The 14,206-nt window shown below is 43.2% G+C and overlaps 1 protein-coding gene across 1 annotated transcript in view; it reads right to left on the minus strand.

The window, feature by feature from the left end:
- The window catches only part of LRP1B (LDL receptor related protein 1B), a 3,812,342-nt gene that overhangs the window by 841,390 nt on the left and 2,956,746 nt on the right, over positions 1 to 14,206 (minus strand). The gene's annotated exons all lie outside the window — the stretch shown is intronic.

Raw genomic sequence — 14,206 nt, forward strand, 5'->3', positions numbered from 1 at the left:
CTGAACATTTCAAGGGTGATGTAATATGTGAGGTCATAAGCAGTGCATTGCATGGTGATAGTTATAGTGAGCTCAGGTAACTACAACTGCTGAATTTCTATGGTTTTATACAAATGAAATCTAAGCCTAACTATAATGTCCCTGTAACCTTTGTTTTTTTTCAGTGGATTTCTAAGGTTTTTTAAGGTCTATTTCCAAACTATAACGTCCTTTTGACCTTTGTTTGTTTAGTGAATTTCCATGGTTTTCAAAGTTTATTTACTAACTACCTGTAACTTATGACAATGGGTGTATGAGTGCCTGTATAGAGAGATTAGTGGGTCTGTGAGTGGCTTCAAGGGTCTCTGAAGGTGTTTGTGTGTTGGTGAGTGAGTGCATAAATACTGTAGGTGTTAAATGGATATTTAAGGGCCTCTCTCACTGTCGTACTGGGTGTAATGCTGGTTCTATCTTTTTATGCATAGTGAGTCCTAGTATGGATAGGTAAGTGGATGTATGAAAGCAGATATGTCTCTGGTAGTGTGCAAGTAGCAGAGTGAAACTTGGAAGAAGGCTTGTTGTAAGATTGTCGTTCCTTGGTCATATGGCCTAGCTATACCGTATGTCAGTAGCGGCTTATATGTAGTAGAAAAGCAGTTTAAGGGTTACCAACCTGTTCCAATATGAACTAGGCCACTTCTGTAAACTCCATAATTATTTTTATTTTTTTGCTACAAAATTATGAGTGGTGCACCTTTCACAACCTGTCACACTGGGTACATAGCTCCAGCATAGTTTTCGCTATAGTAAAACCCATATATTGAGACTTACAATGTTTTTTTAAGGTATGAGATATGATATTACGGAATGGAAAGTAGCATATCAACTGATGGATAACGTTTTAATGGTCATTTTAATAAATTTTCGTGAGCTGTGACATTGTCTTGTGGCACATACCTATGGAGTTGTGTAGGGGACGTGACTCCGGCATGTAGTAAAACATACATAGACAGTTTAAGTGTTACTTTAGGTAAACAGATTTACTGATAGACTTAAGAAAATAGTATATTTATATTTGATATACATTTTCAATGCCAATTTCATGCATTTTATAACGTCGTATATTCAGAGCAGCGGAGCCGCGTAGGAGTTGTGCATTCCATGTGACACAGAAAGAAATGAATTTGATCGGTGTAAAAGCTTTCTATCATAAATATAGGAAGGTTCCACCCCATTTTTTGATTTATTTATTTAAAGAGTTTTATATAGCGCTGGCTAGACCCAGAGGTATCAGAGCGCTTTACATGAGGTTCAACAGAATTACAAGATTACATCCGTTTCAAAATACCACAGTTTCTAGAAAAACAATTACAAGATCATAGAGAACGAGATAAGTGGAGTATAGAGGGGAAGGGGGTAAGGGGAGATACAGCAGAAAGACGAAGGAAGGTCTGCCCAAAGTCCAGCTGCGTAGGTGAAGGTCGAGGGGGAGTCCCAAAAAACAATCTCCTCTATAGCTAACAGGTAGCTCAACTGGGCTTTGGCCAAATAGCTATGTCTCAAGGGAAACATAAAACGAGCATGGAGAAGGAGGAGGAGAGACATAGAGGGAGGATGGGGGAAGAGATGACAGGAGAGATGAAAGGAAGTCTGGCTGAAGACCGACTGGGTAGGTGACGTCCAAGGATGGAATCCCCGACCTTTCTCCCCTATAGCTAAACCAGGTTGCTCCATCGGGCATCAGGCAAAATAGCTAGATCTCACATGCCAAGGGAAAATTCACGGGTAAGCAGGGTGGGGACTAGGGCCAGGACAAGGTGAGGGCAGAGGTCAGTAGCAGGTAAGTAGAGAGGAGTAGAGCGGGGAGGAAAGAAAGAATTGCAGATGTTCGCATAAGGGTAGGCGCAGTCCTGGACGGGAAGAGTAAGTCAAAGTTCAGCGAAGGGGGAAGAAGTCATCATTTTCGGCCATGATGGGGTCGCTCTGGTCACCTCAGTGTTTTACTCTTGCCAATTTGTCGTCGCGGGGGGAGGCGGGTGCTGTGGCACAGTTTGCGGGCCGTGCAGACTTTGGGGAGACCCAAAGTCTGATGAATGGAGGCTCGATTCCGTGTCTGCGATCCGCCGCCATGATGGGCTCCTCAGCAGCAAACAGGGGCATGTGGTTAAAGTCGCGCTGCCACTCCCAGGGCTCTCCACATGCAACCATGCCTCAGGAGTCCACACGGTGAGCAGTGAGAATTAGCAGCACTGCTGGGTCACGGGCACCGTAATTGCAGAGTCAGGCAACCAAAAGGCACCCTCTTCGGGCAAACCCCTCGCCGCAAAACAGGTAGCTCCTCTCGATATCCCCTCTGGAGGTCTGCTCATCTCGGGTGTGGGGGTCGATAAGGGGAACCCAGGGCTCGCGAGCGTTATCTTCCATGGAACCGATGTTCTGAGCCCCGTCCTTCCGGCTGCAAGACAGCTTTGGCGTCCTAGGTATCACCTTCCAGTGCATAGGGGACCTAAAGAGAGTTAAGTGCCTTACTCTCTTTTGCAGGTGAGGGATAGTGTCAGTCGTCTTAAGGTCAGGCATGCACTCCGTGCTAGTCCAAAGCGTGGTCAGGCTCCTTTTTGGGGTTTCTTTGGGCAGGTCTGAGGTGGAGGTGGGAGCCTACATCCAAGTGAGTGAATCAGTGGGCGGTGACACGGAGAGCTTAGTGGATGTTGCAGACTATTAGGTGGAGATGTCCTCGGCCTCGGCCATCTTGGGGCCAGGCATAGGCTTTCATTTTTTCCATTTTTTTATGTATTGGGTGTGGTGTGAATTCTCAAAGTTTACTTTAGGGAGACAAGAGGCTGCATTTAGATTGGTGTTCTTTTTCTGAGTTTTATTCTGTTGATGATGGCATCTGCAGCAGATTATCTGGAGCAGAATGAGGAGAATCTTTTGGAGAAAGAGCAAAACCGCCTAAAAAAAATAAAGATATATTGTCTGGTAGTTTTTTGCTATACCAGCAGAAGAGAAGAAAGTAAATGCATTATAAGTCACAAACAATTTGTGCCAAAAACGATTTCATGAGGAAGTGAAAAGAAATATTCCTGCGGTACATCCAGTATGCAGAAGCCTCTTAAAATGATCCATGGCCCCCATTTAGCATGTGCAGAAATTGCGAGACTACACATGCAGCAAGGAACATTTGCTGATGGTGCTGGAACATCTGCTGCTGCACGAGTTTCTCAAATAAACAACAACAATTACAGAGTTTGGGAAAAGTGGCATTTTTCTGACCGCCGGTGGAGAAGTGTGGCTCAATGGTTAGAGCGGCAGACCCTGATGCAGAGGTCTAGCCCGGGACCAGGGTTCAATTCCCCGCTTCGGCGGGTCTTGGGCTCAAAATTCCACGGAATTGATCATTCTCGCCTCGGTGCCTATTCCAATCATGGAGTCCCACTCTGCAACTCTGGGCAATAGCTTGCTTAATATCCACAACAGCCCCCCCAACGCTAAGGATGCCTGGCCTCCACCTTGGGGGTGCCCAGGAGTGGACACCTCACAGGGAAAGCCAGGATGGGTTTCACAGCGGTATTCGTACAAGCGCCTTGAGACCCTTGCGGGTGAGTAGTGCGCTATAAAAGTATCAATTTACATGATGAAACCAAACACTGTTAATTTGGATTCCCATTGTTTCCTGTGGCAGCTCGTGTTATGCCCTATAACTGGCCATAACACAGCCAGCTATGGGGAAATGGGGTGTATGTGGAAAGCCCTGCACCCGGTTGCAGTGCGTGCCACACAGTGCAGAGTTTTACACGCAACAGTAAGCCGCGGGGGCCAGAGGCCGCCAAAGTCACTTTCCGGCACCCCTTCCGTGTCGGACAGGCCAATGCAGAAAGGTTGTTGGGAAGCAACATCGTAATCCCAACTGCGGTAGCGCCGTCCATAGGGGGTTACGGAGTGGCTCCGATCCACAGGAATACTCCCAGAGTAAGTGGGAACAGAGTCAGATAGACCAGATGGCTTATGTTGCGACCGCCATCATTATAATTGGTCAAGTCGGTCGTAAGGGCTCCAAAGCTTATGCAAAGATTCGAACTGTTGGATGGAGGCTTACCGCCCAACATCGTAATGAGCCCCTTGGTGTAGATATGTTCAGTTGTTTCAGAAAATTAGCATATTTAAGGGTATTCCTACACTGCCCCCTATATGTTTTCTTTGTTCTTTTTACAGGACAGGGTACTTGGTGTCTGAATCCTAAAATGTTTGTGGATGGTGTGGCAACCACTCAGATCTTCTCTGTAGATCAGTCCGGTCTGCAGATCCTCTACAGCATTAAACATACCTCCAATTTACACCTTAATTACTGAAAAACTACTGAACAGATTTACACCAAACACAAAAAGCCAACTGTCTGGCTCAAGATCTGTATTCCTCCCAAATTTGGTGTCATTACGTTCAGCCATTTAGTCTGTACCTGTGTCAATTTCCATATAGAAAATTGCATTCAGAAAAAAATTAAATCTTAACCCCCCCTGCACAACAAATCAGACTGAGTCTTTTCATGAAGGAGCTGAGATGCATGAGGCTTTTATTGGAAAGTTTTGTGGTGATTCGTCAAAGGGCCCCCCGAAGGTGTTAGAAAAGCAAATAAATGTGTTTCCTATGGAAACATGGTCCAATATATAGCTACCGAAAGGCAACCTTGCTTTATGAGCAGTGAAGTTCAAGTGAGTCATGATGCTTCTCCCCTCAATGCAATACATACAAAGAATGCAATGAGATAGAAATAATCTATTTTTCAGATATCCTACAACTAACGTGCACTTGTTGGATTTACTTATGAGGTTATTTGAGAACTTATCACATTTTATAATTTATCGTAGTCTGGGAAAAGCTCTGTTTCTTGTTGCCCAGAGTAAAACATTTTATTGATTGAAAGTCTCTAGCCTAGATCAATCTTGGGGAACTGCCAAATTTATAAGACATTTTTTCTTGCTGTTACTGTAAGAAACTAGCCTTTAGTTTTAGATCAGAAAGTGTTAGGCCAGTTGTCTTCAAACTAGAACATTTTCTATGTTGCCTCAGCTGTATGTGGTATATTTTGAACTAACAACAGAATTCCTAAAGATAAATAATTGAACAAATGAGCTTTGTGTGGTACTAAATATGAAATACTCATTGTTCATGCTGTTTTGAAATGGGGGGATTCTTCTAGAATTGAGAATGTGGCCTGAAATGGAGTTGGCATGTTGCCAGGGAAACTGTCAGTTCCATCTTTGTCTGAGATCCAATGTACTCCAGCTGAGTGGAATGGCACCACAGTAATTCAAATTAGGGAGCTTATTCAGAACATTAGAAAATTGGAGACATTTGTAGCAAGATTTAAGGCATTTAAACTATCATAACCAGTCAGCTTCCTTATCAGTTGCTGACAGTATGCTGCCCTGTACAGTGATTTGCAGCCTTTTGCCTAGGTTTTCACTATATAATATATATATATATATATATATATATATATATATATATATATATATATATATATACATATATATATATATCGACATCCAAAGGGATCCCCAAGCCAGTCGAGAGCGCTCTGCAGTGTGTGCTCTGCCCAGGGGTCGGATCCTGACCCTGACCGTGGTGGGGTGAAGTCTAATAAACAGACTTAAAAAAGTATCCTGGTTGTGCCGCCTCTTTTGTATGACATATATATATATATATATATATATACATACATATATATATATATTACCTACTGGCGGTCGCCAGTAGGTATATATAGTTAGGATTTTTTCTCTATGGGATTTTTGAAAATTCTATGTCTAATAACTTTGGCGTTTGTGGACGGAATTGGCTGAAATTTTCAGGAAAATGGCACATTTTGTTTCTGAGCAGCCCCTGAAAATTGGGGGGGGGGGTTCGTCCAGGGGGGGTCGAGAAAAAAGGGGGGTCCCAAAACGTGTTTTTAACATTGAGTTTTCCATAGGGCGGTTGGCCTCACTTTTAGCCCGAACGGCTGAATGGATTTGCACGAAACTTGGCAAAATTGTAGGGACTGGTAGCCCGATGTGCCTTTTGTAGGTCTCAATATATGTGCTCCAGTGGATTTTGAGAAATTAAAGTTTAAAAAAAGATATATATCTGTAACAGCGGACCGGCCAGCGCTCCAGTTCGCGTACTTTTCGCGCAACGGAGCTTTGTGAAGCGAAGCTGATTGGTTCTCCGGCGTCTGTCAACATTCCAAACAGTCCGTAGCGGCCGCCATCTTGTCTCTCGGTAGGATCGAGAGACAAGAGGAGGCCAAAGCGAAGGGGCAAATGACCATAAGGGGGCATAGTAGATCCTCCCTGACCTCTTAGGTTTGATGTACCATTTTGCCAAGTTTGGTGTAATTCCGTTCAGCCATTCAGGCTGTAGACGTATCTAAATGTCAATAATCGAACGGCTGAATGGATTTGCACGAAACTTGGCAAAATATTAGGGACTGGTAGCCCGATGTGCCTTTGCTAGGTCTCAATATATGTGCTCCAGTGGATTTTGAGAAATTAACGTTCAAAAAAAGATATATATCTGTAACAGCGCTCCGCTTCGCGTACTTTTCGCGTTACGGAGCTTTGCGAAGCTGATTGGTTCTCCGGCGTCTGTCAACATTCCAAACAGTCCGTAGCGGCCGTCATCTTGTCTCTCGGTAGGATCGAGAGACAAGAGGAGGCCAAAGCGAAGGGGCAAATGACCATAAGGGGGCATAGTAGATCCTTCCTGACCTCTTAGTTTTGATGTACCATTTTGCCAAGTTTGGTGTAATTCCGTTCAGCCATTCTGGCTGTAGACGTATGTAAATGTTCTATGGAAAATTGCATGGGGAAAACACATTTGAAAGTGTTGAAATTTAGAACCAATTAAAATGTTACTTTGGTTTTGTATTTGTGTGTGATGAAAGTTAATTGGTTATGTATATATCTCAAATGAGAGGAAACCACAGCCATTTTGTGATACTACTGTCTGAGGTACATTTGTGAGGAATTTTTGGTGGTGAATTTCTGGTGTTTGATTTACACAGTACTAACACTTCTCCTACTTTTAAAAAGGTGAGTTGTTAATTTGTAAGGGGAACTATGTTGTACACTTGAAGATAATTTGAAAAATGTTTTCTGTTATTTATTTGCAGTCCTTCTGTTATACTAAATACTTGATAAAGTTAGTTTTATATTATGTATTACTAAAAACGATAAATGAAAGTGATTATTTTTTTCTGCAATTTACAGCAAGCAATTTCAAAATAAAATGGCTCACAATGAAGAGACCGTGGCAATTTCTTTGTAAGGGGAACTATGTTGTACACTTGAAGATAATTTGAAAAATGTTTTCTGTTATTTATTTGCAGTCCTTCTGTTATACTAAATACTTGATAAAGTTAGTTTTATATTATGTATTACTAAAAACGATAAATGAAAGTGATTATTTTTTTCTGCAATTTACAGCAAGCAATTTCAAAATAAAATGGCTCACAATGAAGAGACCGTGGCAATTTCTTTTGAATTGTCCACTACATTGATTGAAATTGAGAGCACCAATAATGAAATATTGTCACAAGGAGGAGATGACTTGAATGATTCCACTACATTGATTGAAATTGACAGCACCAATAATGAAATATTGTCACAAGGAGGAGATGACTTGAATGATTCCACTACATTGATTGAAATTGAGAGCACCAATAATGAAATATTGTCACGAGGAGATGACTTGAATGATTCCACTACATTGATTGAAATTGACAGCACCAATAATGAAATATTGTCACAAGGAGGAGATGACTTGAATGATTCCACTACATTGATTGAAATTGACAGCACCAATAATGAAATATTGTCACAAGGAGGAGATGACTTGAATGATTTTTTTGATCAATCTGTTGATGGCGAATTTATCGAATGTTTGGAGACCATAGAGTTACAAGAATCATCATTGCAGACTTTTAATGAGGAGATTCCAGATGAGATGATTGAAGAGGAAATTGCTGATGAGGACATGTTACTAGTTCTTTCAAATTTAGAAAATTCTGAAGAATAAATTTATATTTAGAAATCAAAAATTGTTTGAGACATTATTCATTTTTATTTTTAATTTATGAGGTTGTAGCGAAGTGATTGTAGTATAAAATGAGACTTATAGTATAGAGTGCAACATTTTTATGTTACATGGTAAGTTTACTCATATTTACTTCCCTTCTCCCACTATATTATCTCCAATGTGTATTTGACATCTCTTCTTCATCTCCGGCCTCCTTTCTCTCACTGTGTGTCTCTGATGCATCTTATCGCTGCTATTTTGTGTAATTACAGAAGAGAGTAAAATAAAATAGTTCGGAACGTGAAAAGGGGGCAAAGTAGAGCACCCCTCACCCCCTAGGCCTTCTCAGGCGGTCCCAAAAGGATCAGTTTCTGCTTTCCTGAGAGATTATGGTATGAGTTCCATATGCCACAATAATTTGCATTACAACATGCAAGATATATATCTCCTATTAGCAACTTTTGGAGATATTCGCGCTAAGCGCGAATATCTCCAAAAAGTAACACCTGCCCTGAGCAGTTCTTAGCCATGTTATCCAATGGGAGGTGGATAACATGGCTAAGAGCATTAGCTCGGTAATGCATGAATATCGCTGACTTTTTAGCGATATTCATGCATTGCGGCCGTTTTTTATCGCATTTGCGATAAACCTTGATAATAGCAAGGTTTATCTTCGATAATTTCTGACGATGCTTAGCGGTAAAAAATTCGTTGGTAAGCATCGTTAGCGATAAATATCGCTTAACTTTGGTAATATGCACCAACGTCTGTTAACGTTCGATTCGAAGGAAATGAGGAAGTGTTGAAAAACATTGTTTGCGCCATCTTGCCTTTTTTGAAATGCCACACTTTTGTCGTGCACGGCAGCCATTTTAGATGCCTTGACCAGACCCACTCTCTGCACGCTGTCGATTCGTAGCATGGCTCCCCACCCTCGCAAGCATCTTCCCCAGGCACTGGTCACCCCCGCTCTCTGTCTTATGCATGGGCAATAAACCTCCCCCCATCTGCGCTGCTCTTCCCTGAGAATCACACTCTGTGCCCGCCCGACACCTCCCTTTCGCCCTATTCACTACCGCACCCTCTGACACTCCTCTTCCTCTGTGTCCGATTGTCCAGGCTATCAGCTAGCCCTGCAGATGTAGTTTATGGCTCCAGCTGTAAAGAATCACCCCTCTTCAAAGGAGTTATAGTAGATCAAGGCCCACACCCGATGAGATCCGTCACACCACACGTGTTCCTACTATCTGAAAACCATCCTGTATTGTGATTGGGGAGGGGACCGAGCCTGAAGCGGAAGATTCCAGGAATGACTCTTTGTACATCAAAGTTTTTACAATTATGTGTCACATTAAAAATATATAGCACTCCAACAAAGTAGTAGGAATATAAAACTTTAATAACATATAAATATATACAACAAAACAAAAACAGTAAAAACATTTAAACAACGAAGAGACCGTGGCAATTTCTTTTGAATTCCTGATGAGGACATGTTACTAGTTCTTTCAAATTATGAAAATTCAGAAGATGTTGCCTGGGGGTGGGTCGTCAGTAGCAGTCTGTTGTGCGAATAGTTCCAAGGCAGCAGAACGCGCTGAAATCTAGATGGCACGAAAGTGATGTCTAGTAAGTTGCCGCCCAGCAAATAACGGCGTGGGGCGCCGCGGGGGTGAGTGAGTCCAGTAGGCACCACAGCTATTCTTACCGGCATTGCAGAATTACTGCTGGGGACAATGCCTGTGCTGTAGCAGGGTCACAGCAGAAACAAAAAGGATTCTGTTGAAGATGTTGTTGGTTTTCAATTTGAAAACAGTTCTGGTGTCAACTGCTATGGTAATGTAGTGGTTAATGTTTTGTTTTCTCTAGAAAATGTAAAAGAGGGGGAGGCAGTCCAAAGTTCCGTTAAAAGGGCAAAGGAAAGGATCGGTGGTTTGAACTATCACTCAAAAAGGGGAGGGGGTGCAACAATTTTTCCTACCGGGTCACACTGTGCTTTCTCCGGAACTGAGGTCTGCAGGATTCTAGTAATTCAAAGTGAGGCTGGCGCCAGCATGGGAGCGCCGACGTCCCGCGGATACAGTTTCGTCACTCCACGGGCGATCATGGCAGTCATTCCCCATCGGGGGTCGGAGACTCCCGCGGCTCCTCTAGAATCTTCAAGGTCGTGGAGGACTACGGTGGTGGAGTCAACCAGTGACCAGGCCATTTCTTCATGCTGGGCCCGCTCTTGCCAGGTCGATCGCCATTTTGAGAGTTCGGCAGCTACGGGCGATCGCGGGGTCACATGAGCGGACGGGCTCCACCCTGCCGGGCGAGACGTTGCAGCATCGCCACAGTGGACGAACCCTTTTCGGGGCGCCTGGAGCGCTGAGGGTGCAGCTGGGAAGCCTTCACCTGAGGAGGCGGGAGAGGCCTGTTCGCACCGTCTCTCCCTCCCAGTGCACCCCACGGCGCCCCGCTTGACATTTGTTATGGCCGGTGGCGATGAGGACGGGGGGGGGGGTCGGAGGCATGTGCAAGACATCCCCCCAGTGTTGTCAAAGCCATTTTTGAAGAAAGAAGTGGTGCCTGGCGTGTTGCCGCTGCTATTACGAAGGAGAAAAGAAAAAATGTCCCGTCCGTCTTTGGGCCGGGCTTCCGGTGGATGTCGGCCGGACGCCCCTGGCTCTGGCCCCATGAACGGGTTCCTTGGTTTATCGGCTGCAGCTGGATCCCGTCGGCCTCGGCCCCCCGACCGTTGGTGGCCGGACCGGAAGAGCATGTGGCGGGACTACCTGAAACTCTCAAGGGCCACCGCGGCCGGACTGGGAGAGAGAGGGGAGGGTCGAGGAGACATTCCCCCCCCCTGCAACTCTTCAGCGTTGTAAAGGCAATCCCCTGGCCGGGTCCCGCTGGCCTCGGCCTCTCCTCCGGCTACACCCTACGTTAGGATCTCCTGGCCGAGGCGTGGCAGCAGGACCCGCCTTATATGGGCTGCTCCCGGCTGGGCGTAGCCGCAACCCTGCCCCACCTTGGAAGTTTCCATAGTGGGGGCGGATGTTCTACTGACTTGCATTTTCCCTAGTCTATCGATTTTTTTGGCGTGGCAGGCGGTGGGACAGCGAGGGGTGATTTGGTTTCTCTTACTGTTTTTCTGGTCTCTCACCACTGGCATATTTCTAACGTTTTCTTGTTTCTAGGACATTAATAGGTTTTATCATTACGTTATGTTATCGTTTCTTTGTTCGTTGTTTAATAAAAGTTCATGTTCATCAGTGGCCTACTGATTTTCGTTTTCCTATTCTTTTCTTTCCAGGTTGTTTCATGCTAAAGTTTCTGTTAACAGGATACAGTGATCACTTCGTTATTATTGCATATGTCCTTTTCACTAGGGGTGCTCTCTGGTCGGGCCAGATGACGTATCTCTAGTAAATGGTCCGGGTGAAACAGGTGCATCAATCAGTGGGGAGTAGATAGGCATGACAGATTACAACGGGGGAGAAAGGTCCGCATTACGTACCCTTTCACTATTTGCAAAGATTTTCCTACGTATATTTGCAAACAGGGAATACCTCCAAAAAGAACCAATTCCCAAACAGTCAATGTTTGGGGAAACAATCAATCAATGAGGAACGAAATAGGCACGACGTGTTAAAGGTTTGCGTTACCTACCCTTCACTATCTGCAAAGGGAGAGAGAATATTCCTATTCTTCCTCGTTTGCAGGCAGAGAAGATTCTTAAGAAAACCAACTTCGAACAATTCAATGCTCGATTCAAACAATCAACAAGGGGTACTGTGAACACAAATGAACGCCGCTTATGTACATACACATTGGTATTATCAACAGGTTGTTCCTAATGTTTCTATTTTAGGGAGGTCAAAAAGAGATCCCATTAGTGGCCTACTGATTTTGCTCGATTCCTTTTGTTTTTTTACACGATTTTTCGCTATCTGCAAAGACTAAACAGAGTATTGCGACTCTGTGCTTGTTTGTAAATAGAGAATGAACCAAAGAGAACAATCAATCAAATGGAGAGAGAAGCAGGCACGACGGATTACAACGGGGGCAAAGGCCTGCGTTAACTACCCTTCACTATCTGCAAAGAGAGAGTACTCCTAATAGAAATGAGGGGTGGGGGGCAGCATTCAAAGCAGATCAGTGTGCATAAACACGAAAATGTTTCTACTTACCACGTACTTGACATTCGACAGCTTATGATATTTGCTATTAAAAAACCATTGAAATTCACTGAAAAAACCATAGGTTATAGACCATATATAGTTAGGAATTAGCATTTAAAAAACCTTGAAAATTCACTGAAAAAACCATAGGTTATAGACCATATATAGTTAGGAATTAGCATTTAAAAAACCTTATTTTACTCACACAAAACCATTGAAATTCCATATATAGTTAGTTGCACTAACTATATATCGCGCACCCGCAATCCACTGCTGATCATGTCACATATTACATCATTCATGACATGGTCAGTGACATCACTGATGACATCACTGATGACATCTCAAATGACATCACTGATGACATCACTGATGACATCTCATTTGACATCATCCTTGTGCTAATACGATAAACCTCTTCAGACTCTAATATAACCTTAGATACACTCAGTGTATACAGACACTCACACACTGCCACTCATCCATGGAGTTACTCACACACCCAGTCAGTCATGCAAAGAAACAATCTCACCTCCATTTCTTCAACTATACAGTTATACACACCTTACTTATTGAAACATATACTAACACATATTTACTCTCTTATACAATCCCTGATACAAGTTCACAATGATCGATACAACCACTCACTCATTCAGTGGCTCTCATGCACAGTTCTTTATATATGCCAACTCTCACATGTACTGTGTTTTACATATGTACTTACTATGTCATGTAGCATTGAGATATCCATTCACTCATCAATACACTCATGCACACAGTCAACTGCCCATGTAGCTGTTTCCACATGCACTCTTGAACTCATACACCTAGTGAATAAACTGCTCACACATCTATGCACAGAGTCACACACCTTCCAGCCACCCCCACACAAACTCAATCTCCCATAGAAATACTTGGGCAACCAATTAATAACACATATAGCCTCTCGTATAGCTAATGATCAACACATGCAGCAGTTTACATCACAACAGACATAATAATGCACAAATTAAGACAGTTTAGTCACTAACCCATGCATTCAGTGAGACACATTTAATCACTCACTCATACAGTCAGTCACGCACCTACTAAATCCTTCATCCAGACACTTATACATCCACTCATTCTTCAATATGTAAGACATATTTTAACTTTACAGAAACATACAGTCACTGGATGTTGTCATCAGTGATGTCATCAGTGATGTCATTTGAGATGTCATCAGTGATGTCATCAGTGATGTCACTGACCATGTCATGAATGATGTAATATGTGACATGATCAGCAGTGGATTGCGGGTGCGCGATATATAGTTAGTGCAACTAACTATATATGGAATTTCAATGGTTTTGTGTGAGTAAAATAAGGTTTTTTAAATGCTAATTCCTAACTATATATGGTCTATAACCTATGGTTTTTTCAGTGAATAAATATATATATATATTACCTACTGGCGGTCGCCAGTAGGTATATATAGTTAGGATTTTTTCTCTATGGGTTTTTTGAAAATTCTATGTCTAATAACTTTGGCGTTTGTGGACGGAATTGGCTGTAATTTTCAGGAAAATGGCACATTTTGTTTCTGAGCAGCCCCTGAAAATTGGGGGGGGTTCGTCCAGGGGGGTCGAGAAAAAAGGGGGGTCCCAAAACGTGTTTTTAACATTGAGTTTTCCATAGGGCGGTTGGCCTCACTTTTAGCCCGAACGGCTGAATGGATTTGCACGAAACTTGGCAAAATTGTAGGGACTGGTAGCCCGATGTGCCTTTTGTAGGTCTCAATATATGTGCTACAGTGGATTTTGAGAAATTAACGTTTAAAAAAAGATATATATCTGTAACAGCGGACCGGGCAGCGCTCCAGGACGCGTACTTTTCGCGCAACGGAGCTTTGTGAAGCGAAGCTGATTGGTTCTCCGGCGTCTGTCAACATTCCAAACAGTCCGTAGCGGCCGCCATCTTGTCTCTCGGTAGGATCGAGAGACAAGAGGAGGCCAAAGCGA

This window comes from Lissotriton helveticus, chromosome 3_1 (assembly GCF_964261635.1).
Source record: "Lissotriton helveticus chromosome 3_1, aLisHel1.1, whole genome shotgun sequence".
Taxonomy (NCBI): domain Eukaryota; kingdom Metazoa; phylum Chordata; class Amphibia; order Caudata; family Salamandridae; genus Lissotriton; species Lissotriton helveticus.